The sequence below is a fragment of the Sander vitreus genome, chromosome 2 (genome assembly GCF_031162955.1).
Source record: "Sander vitreus isolate 19-12246 chromosome 2, sanVit1, whole genome shotgun sequence".
NCBI classification, from domain to species: Eukaryota; Metazoa; Chordata; class Actinopteri; order Perciformes; family Percidae; genus Sander; species Sander vitreus.
The window spans coordinates 15930673-15955560 of NC_135856.1; the positions used below are offsets into that span (position 1 = coordinate 15930673).

General features: G+C 38.6%; 1 long non-coding RNA gene across 1 annotated transcript; it reads left to right on the forward strand.

Moving 5' to 3' along the window:
* Positions 1–906: 906 nt before the first annotated feature.
* LOC144529641 (uncharacterized) lies at positions 907–22637 on the forward strand. The gene is made up of 5 exons (XR_013503036.1): positions 907–1018; positions 15825–15906; positions 16008–16092; positions 16922–17248; positions 20343–22637. It is a non-coding gene; the product is annotated as an uncharacterized LOC144529641 (long non-coding RNA).
* Positions 22638–24888: the final 2251 nt, after the last annotated feature.

Here is a 24888-nt window from a genome sequence, read left to right on the forward strand (position 1 = left end):
AAATCAGTTTTTGTGCACTATTACACACTGGCAAAACTCTGCATCAGGCAGTGTTGATCTGCACTTGCTATTCCTGAAAGTTAAGGGCAGCTGCTGTAGAGCATTAGTGTAACTCTCTTCAGACACTGGAGGGGGTCCATGAGGTGGTGAGCCTTTCGAATAAGGATTAGTATGTTTAGTGTAAATAATACTGTACAGGGTTTCAATCCAAAATGGCTTGGATTTGAAGAGCCCTGTTTTTCTTATACCAGGTAACCTGCTGGAATAACTCAATAGTGCAACTAGTTCTAGTATGATAGTTCTCTTCTCAATTGTTGCTGGAAAAGTAGGGTACACATACAGTATATAGTACTATTGCCTCTAAGGGAATGTCAATATTTGAGTTGAGTTTTTCTGATGTTGAATATGTGCTAAACTAATTATTTCAAATCACAGTTTTAGTGGTTATTTCATCTGCTTTTGTTGAACATTTTTCTCTTTACAATCCTGCCCTTGGTCTGTTAGACGGGACAGCGTGAGAGATGGGCTGGATGTCAGGTTTTATCCCAGCACTAACCATCCGCTAAGCCAGACTATCTTTTTTGCAACCCCTCAGATTCATCTTGCAACCATCATGTAAAAATGAAGCAACGTTTTTGAGTTTGCTTAAATACCAAAACTCCAACATTCTGATCACAGCTGCCATTTCTCTTTCATGATAAAAGACATAACAACCAGTTACCAAGAACAAAGTCAGACCATTGATCAAGATGAAAACAGCAAGCTACAGACATTAGATGTAGAGGAAGGAAGGAAAAGCACAGCCCGGTGCTAAAACCACTGAATGTGTTATTATACTTGAGACAGGAAGCCAAGGTATTTGAGAGACAATAATGGAAGTTACTCAGCAGTCAACATCATTGATGCCATGTTGCAGTGGTGGAGCAGTGACAGTGCGTGTGAGATAACAAACAGTACAGGAGAGATGCACATTGATATGAGACATCATTCAACAGCCATCAAGGAGAAAAGGCAAGAGGTAAGAGTAAAATTGCTTTTGTATTTAGCAAGGCTAGTTTGTGCAGCAGAGAGCACCATAATGATAAAAGTAGATTTTATATTAATGCTGTCATGTTTTTATGTGTTTGAAAATGTATCCACAAAGCCACTTAACAGCAACAACGTGACAGTAACAGCAGTCTTGCTTAGCATAAACTCCAGGAGAGGAAAGTAAGAAGATTAGGAAGACAACATTACAAGACTTAATGTCTACAAAACATAAGAAAGTAATCACAATTATATAACTAAAACTCCTCCCAGCTGGTGAAAAGTGTAAGTGAAACTAGCATTTTCTAATTTGATATTTAGCTTCAAGCACTAGGGCTAGAATCTTTCAACAATGGGAGATAAGCTTTCCTCATAACTTTTGCTGGCAAACTTCAATCAAGCCCTGAAGCCTTATGAGAGGACTTTCTCAACTGGATTACATTTCTGATGGGTTTGTTTTGGCCAAAATGGCCATGGAGCTACTCCCTTGACACCAAAGTAACAGCCGTCTTGTCCTAAAATGACTGCCTCAGCATGGCACACTTTCAAGCTTTATATAAGTGTAATTTTAAAGTTGTACTTGGTCCAATTTAATCAACAAGAGATGCTTCTGGAAGTTCTCTCTGGCTAAATTACAATATTCCTTAAAAAATAGGAATGTACCGTAGCAAACAGACAGTTTTCAGGAAGCAGTGTTGTACACTTGGAATGTGACATTTACTGAACTTTGTTATAAGCTTCCCTCCTCTCCCTCCTCTCAAATGTAAACATGATTGTTCCTCATTCAAAGGTAGATAACAGAACATGACAGCAGCTGAGTTCCACAAAAATAAATAAAGGAAATCCGTGCATGCTAAAACACAATGAGACTGGCCCAGGAAAAAGAAAGTCAAGCTTTCAGTTATGACTTAAAGGTGTTTTTTTTTAAATCAGATGAGATAAACCTAATCACCTGGGGCTTTCCAGTGAGAGTTGTTTTCCCTTACATGTGTGTTAAATTGAAATGGGTGTTCTGTAATCCATCTTTCTCCAGTAATCTTCAACCTAACCTTAATAAATGTGCTGTAGAATCAAATTATCAGCGTTAATCCAATGTTTACTTTCCTTCCTGCTCCGTTTTTGGTACCAACTGCTGAGAAAAAATATCTGTCTCTAACTGATAAATGCTCCACTATGTTCACCACCTAATCACTAACTTTGACTGTCTGCCGTTTGGTGCAGAGTGTAGTCGGTTTTAAGTTACACTATGAGAGCAGTGAGACTGAACCAAAACATTAAAGTTAGCTATAAACTAACTGCAGTCAAATGATAATTCTCTGTAGCCTCATCGCTACGGCATGGAAGTGGTCATGTGATCCATTGTTAATATAAATATATTGATTATAGCCGCTCTAAAGCTGCATGATTAAATAGAACAAACCGACCCTCTTTAACACAGGACCTTTAAAGATCGGTTTGTCGGTATGTTTCTGTGTTGCCTCATACTCAAACAACACGTGCACAATTGTCAACTATTTCTGCTGTTTCCCAAAGGAAAAGACATAAGAGTCGGTGACCTTTTACCTAATGATCTTTCCTGTCTGTGTTTCCCCCGGTACCTCTCTTAATGTTTCTTTGTCTGAAAATGATGTGCCTTACTTTCTGGCATTTCCTAAGACAGCCCTGCAGCTGTTCTTTGTATTGCCTTAGTAATATAATGTGATTGATTTGACCAGCCAGCCTTTGGCAATCTCTCTTTTCAAAATTCTGTTGATTTGGTTCACCTATATATTACAGCTACATTTAGGACTAACTGTGCTCTGATCATAGACTGTAAACATAATGGACGAACCTTTGGGGCCTGTGAATGCAGAAGTGCCTTAAACCTGCATTCTATTTATTTCCAGCAGGCATTGACTCCACTGGTTGCAAAAAGAAGTCAATTTCTATAGAAATCTATGGGAAAATGACCCTACTTCTCACTTGATTCATTACCTCAATAACCATTTCCATAATGAGTTTATGGCCTCAATCGCTACTTTAAAGTCTTTTTCAATACATCATGATGATGGTCCCATTTATTTTAAAATTTACGATAAAGCAGGAAATGCTTTAGGGGCGTGGCTACACACCGGTGTCCATGTTATTGTCTTAAACTTTGACCCTCTCGCTGTGTGTTTTCACTTCATTAAAGTTAATTGGAACATTTACTTGCCTAAAAAAGGCTTGTTCAGCATTATGGAAATGCACCTCATTAGCTACTGCTAGCATGAGCTGGAAAGTTTGCTGATTTTCTGTACTGCCGTAGATGCAGATGAATGGCGGCAGTAGCATACCCGGAGGTCAGCACTTACTAGCCGGGGAAATCTCCACTGGATGACTCGCTTCAGAAGGGTTGAAAATCGTTAACTTTCCCTCTTTAGCATTTAGCTTAGCGCAGCGCTGTTGCAACACTGGCTTGGCCGCGTCATCCTCACCGGCTCCACCCTCTTGTCAAAAATCGTCACATCCGGTTGCAAAAAAAACAAGATGGCAGCCCACAAACCAATCGGTGATGTCACGGATGCTACGTCCTCAATTTTAACAGGCTATGGCAAAGCATGCTGCTGCCTGCTGCTTTGGCTTTCAGAATAAAATGTAAAAGTGAATGGGGAGCATTACCACTCAATGCATTTTCATATAGACGGTTTTGATGTTTGAAATAAGTGTTAATATAAAGAGTGCATATAGCCAACCTCTGGCATTAGTCAAGCTGGTAAAATAATTTCCTTCCAATGTAGGATGTGAGGCTCCCTTCTTTGATGTGAGAATTACAATTGGAAACCCCACACCTCTCTTTCCACAATGAGTCCCCTAGAACAATGGTAGCATGCTCACACGTGTGTATGTGTCTTGGATGGAGGGGTTGCACATGAGCATTTATTGTCTCATGCTTACAGGTTTTTTCCCTTACGCCTGTTTGGGTCCTTCATACTCTCCACTCAAAACCCCCTCATCTCCAACACCACTTAACACTTTCTGCATAAACATATTATTGATGTTTGTTATAATAAAAAGATAATGGATGACACTACCTTTTCGCCTTCTCCCAACGGAGGCGGGGGAATGATCCTCAGTCGCAGTGTGATAGAGGTGTGGGAGCATTGATAGAGGCCATTTTCATCAGCAGTCAAACAGCTCATTTTATGCACTATTACTAATGGACAGGGCTATCATTTATGAAGGGTAATGCCTTTAAAAGGGACATCAGTGGAGGCTAATGATCTGACCGGCACTCTGTTAGAAGCAATCATTTTTGGGATATTTAGACTCATATCTTTACGAGGCGCACTTTCCCTGATGAATGGTGTTCTTAACAAAGTTATGTTGATGGCTGAATATTATCACAAACTCTATTTTGACTGGTTCATTTACAATGGAGATGCAAATCCAGTGAATAAAAATACTGTAGTTTCCATTTGGGTTTTGGCCCCCAACTTCACTCTGCTTAACACAGCAACTTTCTGTCTCACCACGCATGGCTTGTTGAGATCAGCTCTCCTGTGAAAAACAAATACATCTTAGACCTATCTGGGATAATCCTCTCCCCTGTGAAATCTCACTGTTGCAAAAGTCCAGATATAGTACACATAGATATACTTCCTGCCATATATACGGTTTGCCATATAAGGGAATTCCTATGAACTTTACCCTACTGTTGCTGAAACATTTGGAAAGTGTTAACATTAGAAGGGGCCCCCTAAGACAGAAGATATTTTGTTGGAGATATACCATGTATGGGGCCTTAAATTGGTCAGTTTCCTACTCCAATCATATACTCACACCCCCACCTTATGTATACAATGCACAAAATATATATCATGTTTTAACAGCAGAACTTCAGAGCGACTTTTTGGAAGATCAGGTCTGTCGTCTCTCCAGATTTCCATGGAGTCTGTAAATTGATGCGGAAATCTTTGCTGTAATAAACCTTTTTATAATCAAGATCAGTGTCAGCGAAGTTCCTCTTCCACACATCGGCAACGCAGTACTGCAACTAAAGATACAACACCTCAAACACATATGTTCACTGTAGACACACCCTCTCCCCCTTTTATTACTGTGATATTAAGGTCCAGCACCCTGTAAACAAAAACATAACTCACTTGCACTTCTCCTCAACTGCCTGTATGAAATTTATGGATTTCAGCTCCACTAAATCACAATCTGTGAGTTCTCAGGGGAGGCTACAAGGCTATTACACACTGTCCATGAATACCATCGGCAGTGAGGCCAGTCCTATATGTCTAAATATAGTCAATTCAGAGATGGATGGGTCTAAGCTGAGCAGCCATAGGGGATGCAAAAACACCTATAAGGCTGAAGAGCGTTTGATAATTGTCAAGCCAAGTCAATTTTATGTATATAGCCCAATATCACATATTTGCCTCAAGGAGCTACAGTCTCTATCCCCTCCCCCCCACCGAGAAAAACTTTAACAGGGGGGAAAAATGAAAGAAACCTCAGGAAGTGAAACAGAGGATAGATCCCTCTCCCAGGATGGACAAACACGCAATAGATTTTTGCAGAGAATAGAGCACACTTGTAATTCAGCCCAGTCTCATGGCAGTTCGTGAAATGGTAATGTTCGAAAATCGTGACCTGTACACAAAATAAACGAGAAAATCGTGACCTGTACACAACTCAATAAATAACATTGACTATTTAACGAACTGGCGTGAGACCGGGTTGCGTAATTCAACATACACTTATGCCATGAGAGGTAGAAAACTTCCAGTTTTGATTCACTCCATTGTCCTTCCCATGTCCTGCAGGCCTGCTTAAGACCGGGTTTTTTTCAGTAAACCAGGGCGTAGGCCATTTGGCTGTCTTGTTTTGGCAAAACAAGGTGTTGATGTGTGAGGCTAGAAAGAGAATTTGACTGAGGGGACAATTAGAGGGACAACAACATGAAGAAGTATGGCACCCTGCTGGATAACACAAACACTTCAGTCCATCAGCCTTAACAATACAAGGTTAAAGGACATGTGTTTCCTTCCTCCGTAGTGAAGGTTTTTACACACTAGAAGTGTTCAGCTGGCAGATTTGTCAAGAGTATTAACCCTTGGAAGGAACCTTTATTCAGTCAGCACATGAAGTATTACCTCCCTATGTCTTATTGCAATGTTATAGCGTTATTGTAGTGGTGTAAAGGTGTTATAGTAGTGAAGCTATATTGTAACAGTGCAGCTATTATTTTTGTCTCGACAACTATTGGATGGATACCATGCAATTTGATACAGTCCAATATTTGCTGACTAAATACCTGAACGATTATTTCATCCTCAACATGTTATATCAAATCTCACAAGTGATTAGTGTTGACCTTTCTGCTTACACTATAATAAACTATAATATAAGCTATGTAATACTGTTACAGACATCTCTTTTCAACATGAAGACCTTTATTTTGACACTGCCCTCTGGCAATTGATTACATTTACTTCACCATGACTGTTACAGATCAAAAACAAATTTTACAGCCTCACAGAGGCTACCTTTGCTAAACTATTTATGCTTCCTCCTGCATGGTTCATCCTTTGTGATTATGTTGCAGACTGACCTTGTCCAAATCAAGGTGAAGCACTAAAGCTTAATTAAGGGACCAGCACTGTACACTAAGCACCAGCATGTGGACATCTGTACAGTCGTGTTATTAAATGAAAATAATTTCTCTGTCAGACATGGATTACCATGAGGGGATGAAATGCATAGAGATCTCTGTGTGCTTTCACTGCAATCACCATAATCATTATTATAATTATAATGAAGGTAAATATATCCACTTTAAATGTCTGGCAGTGAAATAACTTCTATAAGCCCTTCAGTGTGAAGTGGTTGCCTACAGAAGTGTTAATCACACAGGGGGGCATTCTTTTTTCAGTGAGGCAGTTTGAACCACATTTTATCATCCTATCATAAAACACCTTTAGAAGCTAGAATCTCATCAGGGAGTCGAGCCAAAATGAAGGATTTGTTTAGGTCCAGTAATGCTGCAATAACACATCAGCAGCTGCAACGTGCAAGCAAACAGAAGAGGCTAATCCTCAGCATTAGCAAACATTGGCGTCAAGTTTGAGCACGGCCCTACATTCGCTAAGAAGGTAGGCCAGCTGCCCTGTATGCTCTGAGCCTGATTAGCTTTCTGATTCTACAAAAACATGCCTCTGATCTCCTCAGAGCTGGTTTCTCAGTGATGAACTCTCCATCAAACATAAATTTGTCCTGCATCAAAGCTGCCAACAACACCACTGGACTTACAGGAGGCATGGGATGTTTATTCAAATATTGTATTGTAATTGTAATGTCACCCATTTACAGTCCAAACAAAAGAAAGCGAGGATGCTTGAGACAGTCGTTCCTTTAGAGATTAGAGAGAATTATGACTCAGATAAATCTGATTATGCAGGACAGAATAATGTTGAGCTGGTCAAGAGCAACCTCCTGTATTTGATGAATCCATGAATCACATGCAGGAACAGGGACATTGCAGATGGGGCTAATAACAGCACTGCGGTACCTTGCACTGCTTATTAAACTGAATATATAATTATGCAAACATCTTTAAGAATTTATGGATATGTGGTGGAGGAGGATGTCACACGTACTGTCATATTATGCACACATTGCTTTACCTTTTATGCAAAAACAAAAAATTCATAGACTGACAGTATTCTGCCGACTTGGAGGGTGGAAGTAACAAATGCAGCCTCTAGTTAACTGCAATGCCAGCGGTGGTGCCAGGCCCCCAGGAAGAGCGCTCAGCCTTTCTGTTAATATCTTCCAGTGGCCACTTGCGGTATTGCAACAAAAAAATCCCCCTGCAGCCCAAAAAGGATTTTCCCCATAGGCCACCGTTGTAAAAGAGACGTCTGTAAAACTGTTAACGGGGCACCTCGAACTGCAAACAAGGTCGGTTATGACTCTTTCTATTCTGAATTTTTAATCCATGGAATTTTTGTATTTAAAAAACGTTCCTCTAGCCGAGAAAAGCGATTTAAAAACCTATAATGTCACCACACACGTCTATGGGCCGAGCGGGAACTCGCGGGTGGGGCCAGTGGGGGAAACAGTACTGCGCATATTCAGTGGGCCGCATATCACGGAAGTTAACCTGGAAGCTTAGAAACGTTATTGGAGTATGCGCCAGGCAAGCAACTCCATTTAACTAAATAGGGACCATTTTGGGATCCGGTATCCAGTTAATATAATACATCCATGGTTGGTGCTAATGCAATTATATTTTTCATTATAGTAAATATTACAACATAATAAAAACAGTGTAGTTTCTTTTGAGCTGTCTATGCTCACTTCACAATATGTTATGGGGCTTTCTTGGTACAACAGTGCTGTGAAGTTTCTCTTGATTGAAACTGGTTTAACACTACAGTATAGAGTAAATATGTTCATATTGGATATGTCCTTTATGTAGTGAGGGCGGAAAGTAATAGGTGAAAGTCGTGGTGATGGATGTGTGTGTAAAGTCTATGCCAAACCTTACTTTCCCAATACAATAATTCTTCAAATTGCCTCAAGTAACATCACTTAAGGCAATTTATCTTACAGCTCCCTCTGGAGCCCAAAAAGGCTTTATGCTACTTTTTTTCCCAAATGCAGTAGTACTCTAGACTGGGTAAACCCAGCCCAATCTGCCGGCAATTTGATTTCGCCCTGCAGCTCAGATTGGAAACCTGTACATTTCTATCCTGCTTCCGTTACAAATCTGCAGGGACCAATCACAAACTGGCTTATCCACCTGGCGTGCTGTTGCCGGGTTTTACACGATGACGATAGAGAAGCGACGGCAAGCAGCTTTTTGTTTACATTCAACAAGCCGGCCACCGAAGCGCAGCAACCCGTTGATGCTGCTGTCGCTGCTGTTTTCTCAAGTTTTTCTGATTTTCTCTGAAAATGGAACAGAAACTTGCCCTGGAACAATTCCTACAAAAGAATAATGTGTTTGCCTTACTACCGACTGGCTTTGGTAAAAACCTAATTTACCAGCTAACCCCGCAGGTGGCCAAAAGAATGGAGCTCAGCTCAAACCCCGTTTGTGTGTGTGTGTGTGTGTGTGTGTGTGTGTGTGTGTGTGTGTGTGTGTGTGTGTGTGTGTGTGTGTGTGTGTGTGTGCGTGTGTGTGTGTGTGTATGTGTGTAAAGTACGTCACCCGGATCTTTGGTCTGATTGGCTGAAGGACTGTCCAATTGCGTACAGAGTCATTTGAACTATGCCTATGTTGATCACGCCTCTTGTGCAATAGAAAATACAGAGCAGACTCCCCAGACTAATGTTCAATCTTAAAAGACTGAGCTTGGTCTGGTGATAGCCAGACTAGTAGTACTCCCCAAGACCTTTAAACAGACTTTGATGTGTTGTCAGTAACAACATGTCATGATGGTTTTCTATCAATTCTAAAATCTCTCCTGTTCCTGCCAACTACAGCAGGCAGCTGCACTACAATCAAGATTATTCAATTGCAGCTTTAGTTTCTGTAACAGCCTGTATATTGTGGTAAGATTGATGTATCATGATGCTACAGATGGCAAAGCTCAATTCTCCTTAATTTCTCGATGTTCACGTAGTAACTGCAGCTTTTCTAACCACTTGAGGGTAATTTCTACTTCAGTGCATTGCAACTTTATGTAAATCAATGTGACAGGCCATTTCTAAAAGCAACAGTGAGGCCTTTTAAAGTAGGGATGACCTTTAAAATCATATGATCCCAGAGAGTGAACCAATTATCTGCATTCATGACTTAAAAACATCAAGACATTTTTCATTGATCTGATGGACTTTGTGGATTTCCCCACTGAGACTTGGATATAATGTTGATGAATTGCATGTTAAAGCGGTGTGTCAAAAACTGAGAACTGTAAAACTTAGCAACAATCAGCAATTACCCTTTCATGTCTACTCTACATTTTCTTTCTGCTCTTTCTCAGTTTTTTGCACCTTTTCATGAAAAGGTCATTTATGAATTTAGGAATAAAAAGCAAAGGCATAATGATCATTCAGGATATCACCTCGTCTTTCCAGCACACTTATATGGTTTGCACGGAAAATACATAAAATACAAAAAATATAGCATTCATTTATATAAAATATATAGAAACAAAGAAAAACATGACTTTAGACTCCAAAGCCTTGTAGACCATGTGAAAGTATGGCTTAAATAGCGTTATATGAACCTAGATGGTCTGTCCTCCATTATAGAGTTTACTCATCACAATATTGTATATATTCTAGTGTACTGTATGTGCAAGACAAAAACAAATGTTAGCTGATGAGTCTAGTTTGTGACCATCCATCCATTTGTGATATTTACATCATAAAATGCACTTTTGTGGTCAATAATTAATATTTTTCACTTCAACCTAATTGTTCCTGATTGTGTTTAACCATTTAACATGTCTGCAAATATAAAACCCTGTGTAAAACAAAAGAAGAAATACAAAGCCTTGTATTTGGTCATGCAATGTCACATGTTTTTCGTGGTGTGTATCCTCATACCGTACTGCAAGACCCAACAGGACCCAGCATGGTTTGCCAGGGCCTGTGCCAGCTCAAAATGCTGACAGACGAAAAACATCTTTCACACTCTTCCCATTAAATTACTAGATGTGGGATATGGGAGTTTGATCGTGTTGTATTGAACTGAAAACACATTTCAGAGGACATCCGTTACTGCTCCTTATCTAATACAAGAGTGAGTGCAGCCTCTACAACCAGACTTAACTTCACTGGCTTTAAAAAGAGCAATACGTGTCATTTCTTTTCAGTCCAAACCCACAAGGACAGCTCATCCCACTCCTGCATACTCTCATTCTGTAACCTCCAACAAACCTTCCAATAGACATTAACTGTGTGATAGCACTCTTTATGAGTGGAGATTGGGTCGGGTGGTGTGTTTATGAGCGCAGCGAAGCTTCCAGATCAGCTCATAAATGTGATTCATGATTGTGTGTGATGGAGATGTCCTCAGAGTTTAAAGGCTTGAACAGAGGGCACAGACAGAGAGGGTGAATTGGGGCAACGGGGGAGTCCTAGAGTGTAATGTGTTGGTTTGGTCTGTGCAAGGTTGTTAGCAGAGAGCAGTCTGGAGTTGAGGCTCCTGGGTAAACTGGATTACAGACACCACAATCTGTCTGTCCGTGTTTATAAAGTTAGGGGATAATGGTCTTTTCTTTCAGTGCCTGATTTGATGTTTCAAGTGTTTCAAGTGTTGAGTGATTGTCAGCATGTGTGTGTCTGTGTGTCTGTGTGTCGGTGTAAGGATGTGTCCTTCCTCTCACAAGTTTTCAGAAAGTAGCATCTCCAAAGGTTTGCTAATAAGCTCACAGTTTGACCAGATTGAAATGTATGTGAAATGTTTAGATCAGAATTTACACAGATTGTGCTGGATGTTCCAGTTACACAATTTCGAGGTCTGTTTGTTGGTTTTCTTATTATTGACAATGGTTATGTCTGGATAACAGCGTGAACTTCTTTCAGAAAGAGTAAATTGATATTTTACTATATTTTTCTCAATAGAATATATTAAGATATTGTGGAGCTGTGTATTAGTGTGTCATCACAGATCATGTTGCTGGACAAACTCTACTAGCTTTTTAAAACTATAACTTCTTGAAAGAAAAACCTGACTCAAATGTAACTGTTTTAGAGTATTGCAGAATATCTTATACAGATGCTATGATGTGGCTAATCTCATTGGGAATCTTTTACCATACTGTATGACTCAAGAAATTCTATAGCTGAAGAGAAGGACTGCTTTGGTGCATTTTAAATGAATTAGCTTTGAATTTGATAATCGTTGGTCATTGTCTCTCTCTCAGCTAATGCATTAGTTATTTAATGTGATGTCTCTCTACTACCAAGTCACTAGCACAGATGGATGTGCCTTGTATGTTTATGTACTTTATGTATTTTAATCATGATCGAATGGACCCTCAGAGTATGTCTGTTCAAATAAAGGCCAATGTTTATTGCATTTGTAGACAGCAGATGATTCCTGTTTTTGACAGAATGTATAAAACTCATAGTGACAGGAAGGAGTGCTGTGTTTTTTCAAACTTTTGTTCCTAAAAAACACACTACAGCTAAAGCCTAAAATCATTGCCATGCAGAGATCCACTGAGGCGCCTCTGTGACTGTTGGGTAAAATCGGCTCAATTTTATTTGAGTGGCGAGTCACTTGCTACCTGCGCGCAGCCATTTCAACAAAGAAACTCGTTTTTTTGCTCAAACTGCTTTGCTTCTTTGCTCGCAAAACACATGCTGTATAATTTAGAGCCTTGCTTCTCTTCTCCTGTCCTGTCCTGACCTGCCCCTCTCACTTACGGCTCCGGAAGGAGGAGATAGTAGCATTAAATGGATCCTGCCATTTTCTGCATGTCACCAGTCACCACCACTAATGGCTGTACTAAGCACTACAACCATGCAGCTGATGGCTGGAATCAACAGTCAAATATGCTGAGAAGGGGGGGCAGCTTTCCTCTCTTTACACACATTGTCTTTCCAGTCAAACATCTAAGGACAGTACCAAAGTAATACTCCTCAAATTGTTGCACTAAGAGAAGTTCAAGTGAGTTGAAGGTGTAGCAGAAGTGGCGAAAAACCAAAAGACACTGGCTATTAACCTGACCCAGAAAATACTGTGTTGAGCTGAGAACAAAGTGATATCACCCATGTGCATATGATTCATTGTGCTGTGGTCTGGTCCAAATCCCCCATGAATACTGAACTACATATCCCATATCATACATAGTGAGATGTTGTTGCTTCATAAAGTGCTCATAAATCTTAGTTTCTGGCAGTGTTGTACCCGAGATCTGTCTTGGTCTCGAGACCACTTTTTGAAGGTCTTGTCTCAGAATTGACCGCATTTTTACTTAGTCTTGTCTTGGTCTTAAATAAAGAGGACTCAGGACTTTATTTCAAGACCGGTCAAGACCACAACTGCTTTTTGATTATTTTATCAAGGCATGTCTCATGATACACTTATGGCAATAAAAGAATAATCTTAATTTGTTTTCTGTGGGGGGGGGGGCTCCCTAACAACAAATATGTAATACACAAACTTCACCAATTGGAAGTTTTCCCCTTACTGCATAAAAATCTACCTAATTAATCATCATAGCAGGAGGTCCAGAATGTGACTCAAACACAACTGGACAACTTCAGCGGTTTACCAGAACTTCTGCAAATCATGTGAAAGCAACAGAGAAAACTCAGCGTTATGGATAATCTGGTCCCCCACAGCAATTAAGTACTGGATGAAACCTGACATGCTGTGTAACTAAGGCGCATCATTGATGTAATGCAGGGCAGGGAAGGCCTGAGACTTTGACACCATGGTTTCCTGTAATATGAGAAAATGAATTGAAGTAAAACATGTATTTATGTGTAGTGCGTGTGTGCATAGCCAAAGACAGATTACAGACTGGGCATTAAAGGAATTAATACCATTAATGATGGCTGCATTCCACTTAGGTGAGTGTAACTGTGTGTTACAACTGTGCTTTTACGTGCTTTGCACGTACAATAGGTTGTTTGTTCCTTACCTCTAATACGACCCACAAGACGTTTCCTAAATTAGCACCCATTCCCGGTGGAAAGAGAGCAACACATCCTCGTACCTAAACAAAATGTGGTTAACATTGTGAAAATGGTCACAGTTTGGTCAGGTTTAGGTAAAGACCTTGGTTTGGGTTAAAATAACTATGTTTGTTATGTAGCTACAGCTACGTATGTATGTGACGTAGTTAACGTACAGTAGCGCAATGTAGTTACATATATAACCTTACAAATGACACAGCAGAAGATATACAATAAGATTAGTAGTAACCAAACTGAAAAACAGAACCACCTTGGCAGAGGTAATGAATACTGAGTACTGATTGTTAACACAATAAACTTAAGACAACTACAAGGGCTGGATCAACAGCTAAAGGAAACTGTAATGGGGTAAATGTGTTTGAGAGTCAAGTAAATGATTAAATCATACATGAAGGGCGTTCAGAGGGTGATGAATACACATCGTCAGCTAAAGTTTTGAGGAAGAAAATAAAAAAGCCAAGTGATGAAAGGTGGCAGACTGTTGATTAAAAATGTAATACTTTATCGCTATGGACACATCAACCTTGACAAAAGTGTATACTGGCCTCATAAAACCATAAAAGCCTGCCGTTAGGGCAAAAGACAAAACCTCAGAAATCAGAATGTATTCAGAATTTATTGCTGTATAGACGCTGTATAAGGCAGGAGACAGGCTCACTAGAGACTGTCAGGTAGATAACATCAACAGAAATGTCAACCACTTTTAAAGGTTTATCAGTTTGTCTGCTTGGCTTCATGCTGATGAACTGAATCTGCCAATCATTAAGTTGTTTAGATTCACTGTTAAGATGAGGACTAATGGTAAACATGACTGGCTGTTTTGTTGTTCTGTTGTGTTGTTACCAAAACTACCAAAGCTGCAGCAGGAAGATGTCAGTTTTGTACATTATGCATAAAAAATGCATTATGTGCAACAAAAAAACTGTTGTTGACAGTAATAAATCATGAGTGAAATTTTAATGCTACATTTTTTTCACAATTCAGTAAAATGTAAGAAAACTGGTGAAGGGATTCAGAAAACAACATACAATACTGTTATGGTGTATAACTGCATCTATACTGCCAAAACAAGGTACGTGAAGCAATAAGACTTGAAGATGTTTTACTAAGAGCCCCCCTCTAGTGGCTGTGTAAAAAAATTACTGTGGTCTCCAAGAACCAAAGGCAGAAGCAGTGTGACATTGTTATAGTGCCGCAGAGATATTGTCGTTTTTTTCCCCCACACATTTTCTTTCTTGTCAAAAACATGGTGCCTAAATGCAACTACGTCCGACAGTTGCAGACAAATATTTGTGTGTGCTACACAGTATGCTGGTAGCAGAAAATGTGGCCTTAAGCCCCTGAAACGTTTTGCAAGATGACCCTGCATTTTTTGCCGGTGTCCTCTCATTGAAATAAATGGGATGCTGTATTTTTGCATGCAGTCTCAACATGGACATTTTACATGTGCAGTACATTAGTTGCAACAACCCTCACCAAGTTTCTCTACAGCCTGCAAGATCGTCCTACACATTTAATTCTTGTTAAGAAAGAAAGAAAGAAAGAAAGTAGCAACAATGAATTAATCTCCCATTATATAGTAATTGGAACAGATAGGAACTAAAGTAAAAAAGATTTACAGAGAAGAAAAACATAAATAAATAAAAAATGAACCCTTAATGGGTCATGGTACAATGTGTGTGTGTGTGTGTGTGTGTGTGTGTGTGTGTGTGTGTGTGTGTGTGTGTGTGTGTGTGTGTGTGTGTGTTATTGACATGTATCTCACTCTTCCATGATTACATGACTGCTTCCAATAAAATGACCAAAGAACTTACAATAGGACACAACACAGTCCTCAACTGAGCAAGAGTGACTCTTTAGAACATAAAAGATCAAAGCCTTTCCCCTGTGGCTATTGCCGTGGAGTTTGAACAATATCAAATAGTCATAATGACCTCATGGGAAAAATCAAATCTTTTTCATGAAAAGGCCTCTGTCTGTTTCTTTCACTTTTTCTCACTCACTCACACACACACACACACACACACACACACACACACACAAAACACCACACTTTCCTTTCCCTTCCCCTTGTTGTTTAGATTACAGCACACACCCTCCACAGAGATAAGCCTTCCTGGTAATTCCTCTTCATAATTCTGTAATAATTAACGTTCTGCTCTTAGGGACAAGTCTGAAGGACGATAAGCACCATAAGGAATCAGAGACAATTGAGAAGAGCTGAGGAGAAGCACCAATCATCCTGAGGTCAGTTCTACTCAGATATAAGACAAACATGCTGCTTTTTTACTGTAATATAAGTGTTAAATGAGTAAACTGTTTTATTGTGATTGTTCTCCATGTTACAGTGAAATGCAAAAGAGGGGACAATGTGGTACACAGCATTGCATACACTTCTCTGGCTTCTAACAGCATTCGTTCTTACAACACAAGGTATGTGTAACTGAAGCCACATGTGCAAAACTCAAACTCTGTTATATACCAATTCTTATACTCTCTGAAAAACAGTAAGAACACAGTTTTACTATAGTAAAGATATAGTGTTTTTCACATTTGTTTTTATAACTGTGTATATAACCTCAGACTTACCTGGACATATTGGTATCTTTGCTCTTTTACCCGTTTCTCTCAAACAGTACAGTGTATAATTGTTTCATTCTTATTTGGTGTTTGTATACAAAAAAAAGGCTTTCTGAGCTTTCTCTATATAAATACCGTATATGTTCACTAACTAGTTTAAAACAAGACACCTACTTAGGCTTTCAGCAAAATTCTTAATCAGCAGTGTTTGATAGGCACCAGACTGAAATCTATTCTGTTTTGACAGCAGTGTGTGGTTAAAGTCATGGGATAAGTGTGTAGAGTTTTGAAAACTGTGTTCAAGCAATGAAAAACAAACTAGAGTTTGGTCCATATGAACTGCTGCTGTGCAGACTGTAGTTTGAGTTTTGCACTTGTGGCTTCAGTTGTGTCCACTGTTGTTTAGCAATCAAAAAAAAACTGTAACCAGTTTAAACTCATGTATTCAGTAGACATATTTATTGAAGAAAAAGTGACAAATTTGTTGAATTTTCAAATTATCACAGGTATACAGGAGGAAAGAATCTCTGGATTCTTCCTCTAAAGGTTTAAAGGAAGATCTGGGTGTGATGCCCTAATATGTAAGCTATAGCAGTGGGGTTCTGCTAATAACAATGTTAAACCAACAAGAAGCTTTTGTTTCCTTTAAATCTCAGTACAATATTTGTATCTTTGTCTACAGAGTTTGTGGAACTAAATGTGACTCCCAAGATTACTGCAGAGTGTGGCAAACAGGTTACCCTAAACTGTAAAGTGTCCTCATCACGGCATGGACTATCAATCAAACACATGAACTGGTCCCAAAAAAACAGATCTTTCTGTTCTGTGGACAATGAAGGAAATATCAAACACCACACGCACACTCTAAGCCACTTCCATTGTGAGTATAAACATGGACAATTGTCCCTCATCTTTAAGAGAGTGCAGCCACTGGAGCGCGGAGACTACAGGTGTAAACTGCAATCCAACCAGGGAGCTATGCATCAATATACAAGAGTGGAGTTACAAGGTCAGTGTCCACAGCCATTCTTATTTAGACATTCTTGTCTCAACACTATTTTGTAAAACTGCTATCATGAATGTACAAAATACAAAGACACGTCTGCTTCTTTAGCTACTTCCTCTATTGCAGTGGTGGCATAATTATTCAGATTCTTTACTTACAGTAATGGTGCCCTGTGGAGTTTTCTAGTAAACAAAGTCAAATATTTACATTCAGGCTGGGTTGCACCATCAAGAAGTCATTCATTCTAAGATTAGTTCTAATCAGTTTAGCAAAACTAGGCAAGTTATGTACTTAAGGTGGTATAACCTCACCATTGCAAGCATTGTGTTATCATTGAGGTCTAACAAACCTGTTGAATACATTTACTTAATTATAAAACATTTGAAAAGCTTATTTATTATAAATCCTGTATTGTTTACATTCACATGTGTCCTTCTGCACTGCTTTTGTTGGCTCATTTTTGTGTTTTTTTTGGCACACTTGTCGATCAGGACAATAGTGTGAAACCATTGGCAGGCCTACAGTATGCGTAGTGTCAGTATATAGTGTGCGTGCACGAGACAAGAAAAAGGTGATCCCGCTCATAAAACACAGCTCCATAGCGAACTAGTGGTCCAAAACTCCCAATGGTAGAAAGTAAATAAATACAAACTGTACTGTAAAGTACTGTAGTTTACTCTTTCTAATTTTGAGTTACTTTACTTGAGTATTTAAATTTTCTGATACTTTTAACTTCTACTCCACTACAATTCAGAGGCAAATGTTGTAGTTTTTAATTCTACTACATTTATTTAATAGCTTCAGTTACTAATTACCTTGCAGATTTGGATTAATTATACAAAATATAATCAAAAAATAAATATACAATGTATTAACATAGGTTAAGATAAAATCACATAAGACTTTATGATTTCACAGGCTAGCCACAGTAAAAGAGGTAATTCAAATTTGCTCCACCTTTACCTTTAAGGGAACGTAGTAATACCCACTAGTACAAATATTCAATTACTTGCATAATTCAAATAGCATTCAATAGCATTTCAACTTTTATATAACATATAATGTGTAACATAATTATTAACAGCAAAATGTACTATGAAAAACTTTTCAGAAAAGACACAGTGGGGGTTGCCTGGGTAGCTCACCTGGTTGAGCGTGCGCCCCATGTACAGAGGCTCAGTCCTTGTCACAGCGGCAGCAGGTTCGATTCAGACCTGCAGCCCTTTGCGACATGTCATTCCCCCTCTCTCTTCCCTTTTAAGTCTTCAGCTATCTTATCAAATTAAGGTCTAAAATGCCCAAAAACCCAATGGGCATAGTATTGGATTATTACTCCTTATGCATTGATGTAGATAAAAATGTCCTTAAAGCGTTGGTAAATTACAACTAAAGGCTTGATCCTAAGAGCCCTAAGGGATCGTCCACGATAATAAACGGCACCTCTGATTAATATTTAGATAATTTGATAACGGTTAGCCACTTACCGATTGTTCCTGCTAAAAGCTAAGGAGTTAGCCATCACAGGGGTGTCTTTGGTGTCTTTGTAGCCTTTACAGAAGGTTTTCTATCCAACCTGGAAGTTGTGCCTCTTTTCGGAGTTGTTCAGCAATACATCCAAACTCTTATATCCAAGAAAGGGCAAAAGCGTCTGGACTTTTTTTTAAAAAATGTATATATTTTGTCAACTGTATAAGTTATAATGTTTATTTCTTCACAGTGTGATTCCTAATACATATGGGAACTGATTTAGACAGGAGATTGGCTTAGCTTTTATTGATATGTGTGTGATATCAATACATATCTGTGAGATTCATACATTCAAGTGGCCTCACTGCAGCACAAATATTCTAATAGCCCAGTTTTTCCTGAAAGAAATGATGTTCATAAATTGACTGTAGACAACAGGATTGATGTTTTACAAGCTTTTTTAGAAAATAAAACCAGACGGACAATGAACTGTAAAAATGACCTTAGGTATCTAAGCGTTAATAGGTAATGTATTAATATTTTATACACAAATAAAACCGATACCATCAGTTAAAAACAACCTTTGAGTTATCAGGTTTTAGAACATTTCTCTGGCTGGTTTTTCATCCTCCACAAGCATCAGGAAGGCAACTTCAATGGACTATTTTCCTTCTGAACTGAAACTGCAGAGCATCTGAACCAAAATGAATTGTTACAAAAATTATGAATTCATTATTAACAACTGCAAACTAATGGCATATTAGTAAATCATAAATGCACAATCCCTTTTTAAAATAATGTACTCATTCTGGTGGATTATTGATATTGTTTACTGTTTATTAATGACTTAATACCATTTTTAAATGCAGAACTGGTGGATTTTTTAGAAAATGAGCCAGCCGGTCTGCATGAGTTGCTAATTAATCGATTTTGGTCTGCAGCTCTTTTGCAGAAAGTAAGTGGTTGAACCACCCAATTAGAGAATCTTTCCTGATGAATTAAATTGCTCAATAGCTAGAAAGTCAAAGCCAGTTATGCAGAAAAATCTAGTTTTTACAATTTGGCAACCCAAAAGTTTTCATTTTTTAATGTGTTAGGGCTAATGTATAAAGCATTAATGAATGCTTTCTTAGCCGATAAAGACATTAGTTAAAACTTATAAATCCTTATGAATTACCAGAATGCCTTATTAAAATGTAATTTAATGTAGCTACTAGTTAAGATAACGTAAACAACTTTATAGACTGTACTGTTGGGCAGAGTAATATATTTAAATAAGCATCATGTTTTATAAACCCATCATGCGTTTTGGGTGTAAAACAATGCATGCAAAGTAACTAGTTGCTATAATTGCCAAATAAATAGAGAGAAGTAAAAAGTATCTTTTTTTTTACTAAAAGATAGCGGGTAAAGTAATGTGAATTGCAATTGCACTACAATATTTGAGTAAATGCACCTTCCACCACTTCTTCCTAGTGATTGGTATAGATTTGATAATGGGAATAATCAGTGAGGTACTGTGGGTTTTTGATAGTTTCACAACTGAGAACATTAAGTATCTCTAATGTTCTGTACATGAAGTACATTATTGAAGTTAATTTCAAAACTCTTGTTATGTTCTTCCTCTCAGAGTGTTGTGGAATCGTTGAGGGTGTTTCGACTAGTGACGGTCCCGCCTGCACCTTCAAAAACGTTTACCCAGACGGAGATGTGCACTGGTTTCACGGCTCCCACAATCTCTCAGATGGGTCTGTGAGGCAACACACTACTAAACATGTGGACGAAGGGGGTTGGCTGACTATCCATAGTAACCTTGAGCGGAAAAGTTCAACTGTGCCCTACAACTGTTCCTTGAAGAGCATCACATCTGGTAGATACATTACAAGCACTTTGGTTCAGAATTCAGAATTACTGGCCAGAACCAGATCACATCTGGGCAGGAATGGAGTTGGATCACAGGGACCTATGTGGACAATTTTGTGTATTTCGATTTTACTTGCTGTCACGCTGAAATAATGTATTTGTCAAAGTAATTCCACATAATGGAGTGTAATAAGATATCAGGGTGAAGCAATGATTAACATTGATAAGGAACAATGAGGTACTCAGAATTGTGTATATTTTAAATTCCAGGGAAACAATGCTCTCAGTAAGTGAGTTATCACACATGGTACAAAGGTTCATTAGTCTTGATTGAAGTGAACAAGGAAATGAAAGACTGCTGAGAGGCTGATAATCATTAAACTGTAATATAACTGCAAATTCGTGCAAAAGGTGTGCCCACTATGGTTGTCTATGTGTGACTGCTGTGGGAATGAACGCTTTCTGTGAGAAAAATAAAATCTGTCCATCTTGAACAGAATGCAGACATCAAAAGATTGGCTCTGCCGCGAATTCCCCTCAGACACACAGAAGCATTTGTGCGAAATATCTAATTACAGGACACAGGAAATCTCTGTCATGCAACATCTCTATGTGTTGTTTGTGGATGGATGCTGCCCCCTGGTGAACTATAGTCTGAGATGTGGCTGTGGCTGCTTTTTAAGGGGCAGTGGACTGTCCACATGGAGGGCAAAAATGGATGCACTTAAAAGCCTAAGGTCTGTGGTTTATTGGGTCACTTTTTGTGGAAAAGAAATGCTCTGAGCAGCCTACCTGCATTTCCAAGCATGTCAGTTTTATGGGGTGGTTGCAGAAATCTCAGAGATTAATATCTCAAACCTGGGCAAACCAGACCATAAAACTATCTGTGTGGCTGCACACCACTAGAGCTGAGATGGATATATAAAAAACGGCCTGCCCTACAATAAAATTGACTTCATCATACAACATGCAGTGACAGATAATGTCTAGCTTGTCAGAGTTGCAAAACTGTATATTTTGCATATATTTTGACCAGTAGTCAGAAGACAGATACAGATCATTTTCCTGTTTCCCATCTTCAACTAGCCCTCTGTCTTTGCAGGTATAGCTCAAAGCTGAAGGACAATCCCAGTTCCAAGGCTAAAACTCTGCCTCTTTAACGCCTCAGTGCCCTCTCTTCAGACAGGACAGTTAAGAACCTTTTCAAGTCAGAATGACTCTCTGCTAATGGTGTCACTAAATCTGTGCCACGCAGGGGAAGGTTGAAATTTTACAAGATGTTGCTACAGCTGAGAGCTCACTGAGTGAATGACTACGAGGTCACCTTGACTATTGTAGTGCACAAGGATACACACCTATATACACAAATATACTCACACCAGTCCAGATACATTGAGAACTTGAATGTTTGTGTTTGTGGAGTAAACACACACATTCTTTGGTGGTTTTTTTTGTGAAATATTATTTTTGACTAATGACAAAATGAGATTGCACTGCAAAATCAAAGCAACTTACCTAAATTGTCACAAAACTAAATAATACTTTCACAGTCAAAATGGCTGATTTTTTTTAATTTACTATGTCATCAAACATGGAACCATCATAAATTAGCTGTTTTAAATTAGCAGAGGGAGATGTTTGATTGAGCTAATGCATTATGACATATCAACGCTTTATTACTTATTTATTTAGTGTTTTATATTGTGATGTTCAAAATAATTTAGCTTACATTAAACATTCCTAGTAAGTAATCACTGCTCTAAGCTTTCAGAGTGGAGCCTTTAAAGAGAAATAAAGGGCATGAATGAAATCATTTGTGTTTATTTTTTCTATGACAATTACAGACTGGAGTTAATTTTTTTAAACGTGTCATCATGAAGGCTATTTACGCTGGCTTGGAGTTTAACTCATTTGCAAGTTGTTTTGGACAAAGTCATCTGGCAATAAATAAATGTAAATGACGTAAAGAAGGCAGTGAGTATGGTAAAACAACAATCTTTAGAACTTGAAATAAAAGCGTGATTTGGGAGTTATGTTTATCTTTCTTAGCAAAAAACATCTCTCTCTCTCTCTCTATATATATATATATATACATATATATATATATATATATATACATATATATATATATATATATATATATATATATATATATATCATAGTATATATATATATATATATATATATATATATATATATATCATTCCTGATAACCGATGCATCTCAGAGGGAAAAGTGTGCAAACAAATATCGATCAGGAAAAAATAAAGTCAGGGATGAATTCAAGCTTTTTTTAGATGGGACAGAAAGTGATATATTTTATAAACATCATTGATTGATTGATCATAGATGCAACATGAATGTAATGTAAGAGGCTTTAGTTGTTCTATAAAGTCAAGATGACATGCTATAAATCTGCAGTTGAGCTTCAAAGTTCATTCTTGACTTTGTAAAAATGGGTAATAGAGACATTTCACCTCAAGTTCTATTCAGTAGCTATTCTTGAGCTTTTGGGGATATTACATTGCCCTCAAATGGAGTTTACTCAGTTTTCATGGAATTACAGATTATGAAATAAAAAACATTCTGAGACCTTCCATCTATGTTTGCTTCATATTTTGTTGGCTTTGATCCAAGCCAACGTGAACAATAACTCCTTGAAGTACTCAGAAAAAAAGTACATTTGAACATCTGCAGCTACATTACAACTTCACAAACTCCATGTGCGGATGTAAATCGTCATGTAGCAACGCCCACTGAATGGACTTTGGAATGGGACTGTTTTGTCAACTTTTGTATTCCAGTAAAATAATATGTTCTTCTGCACATCAGAGCGTCTTGGTTTTTGGTTGTTACCAGGGCAAGAAACTGCATCAGTGTCACTCTCTATACTTGTAGCATGCACTTCTTACCAGAAGAGGGAACAAGTTACACACTTACGGTAACAGTCATACTCTGGACAAATATTGATTCCACACTGCTTTTCATGTTGATGCTAGGCTGCAGGGTTAAAAGGCACAAATTACTGATGAGTGAACTCAGAGAACGTTTTAACCGTGCACCAAATAGTTTGCATGATTATGTAGGTTGGTGTAAAGATGGTCCAATACAGTTCAATATGTTACAATAAGCATACTGCTGGACTAATTTATCCTAAAATTCACAAATTGAATAAACATATCCATCTGTAACTATATTTATCATGGCCAAAATGTTTTATGTATGGATTTCTTGTTCCTTCTTTACATAATTATATTGGTGTTGTAACAGACCAGCCAGATCTTCTCTGTTTTCTCAGGAAACATGGGCCGTTTCTGTAAGTGGCCCTGCTGCCTTTTTACATCATCTCTCAATGTTTAAAGTTTACTTCTCCTGCGAGCACCTCGTCTGGGCAAAGTGCACAGTGGGGGGTGTTGGGTCTATTCACTGAGATGTGCGTGTGTGAGTATATACAGGGGCTTCAGGTGAAGTTCCCATGGTAACTGAGAGGTGTCTCACTGTGTGTCTCTGGCTTTATCATTGTGTGTCTCTGGCTTTATCTGTGTGTGTGTGTGTGTGTGTGTGTGTGTGTGTGTGTGTGTGTGTGTGTGTGTGTGTGTGTGTGTGTGTGTGGCCAATTATTCCAGTGGGCTGTTATCTCCTCTCCGAGAGGTTTACATTATCACCCTGACAGCTTGTTGGTCATTGGTCAGGTGAGCGGCCACAGATGGTCATATCATACACAAGAGCAGAGGGAGCAGGGAGGTGCACAGATTCAAAGAAACAAGATAAGAAACTGACTGAGAAACAGCGAGACAGGATGGATGGATGGGGCAGGGAGGGAGAGAAGACAGCTGGATGGAGGAATGGAAAGAGGAGATAAAAGCCAGATTCTGTCAACAAACAGAGAAGATGTATGTGAAGCACTGATAGCCTGTTACCCAATTCAACGGTAAATGGGACTTCGTGTGGGATTACTTGCCCTAAGAGCTGATGTACACAAGCATCAGTGTTGTCGGTGACAGTCGTGGCACAGTTTCTGTAGACTTCTGCGTGTTTTCATCTTTACGCAGTAACATTTACAGTACTGTACAAAGCTTTTCTAGTCATTTTTAGATCATGCATATTCTGCTCACACACACTTTATAAAATGCCCCAATGGGATTTAAAACCATAAGAAACATTCATCTTTTACACAGCCTGCAGCACTGTATGTTTTTATGCAGTTCAGCATAAGAGCAAAGTAAGATAATTGACTTATGTAAAAGCGGGAATATATTAAAGCAGCCATGATTGATATTTTTTTAACAATGTATCATGTGACATTGTGACAA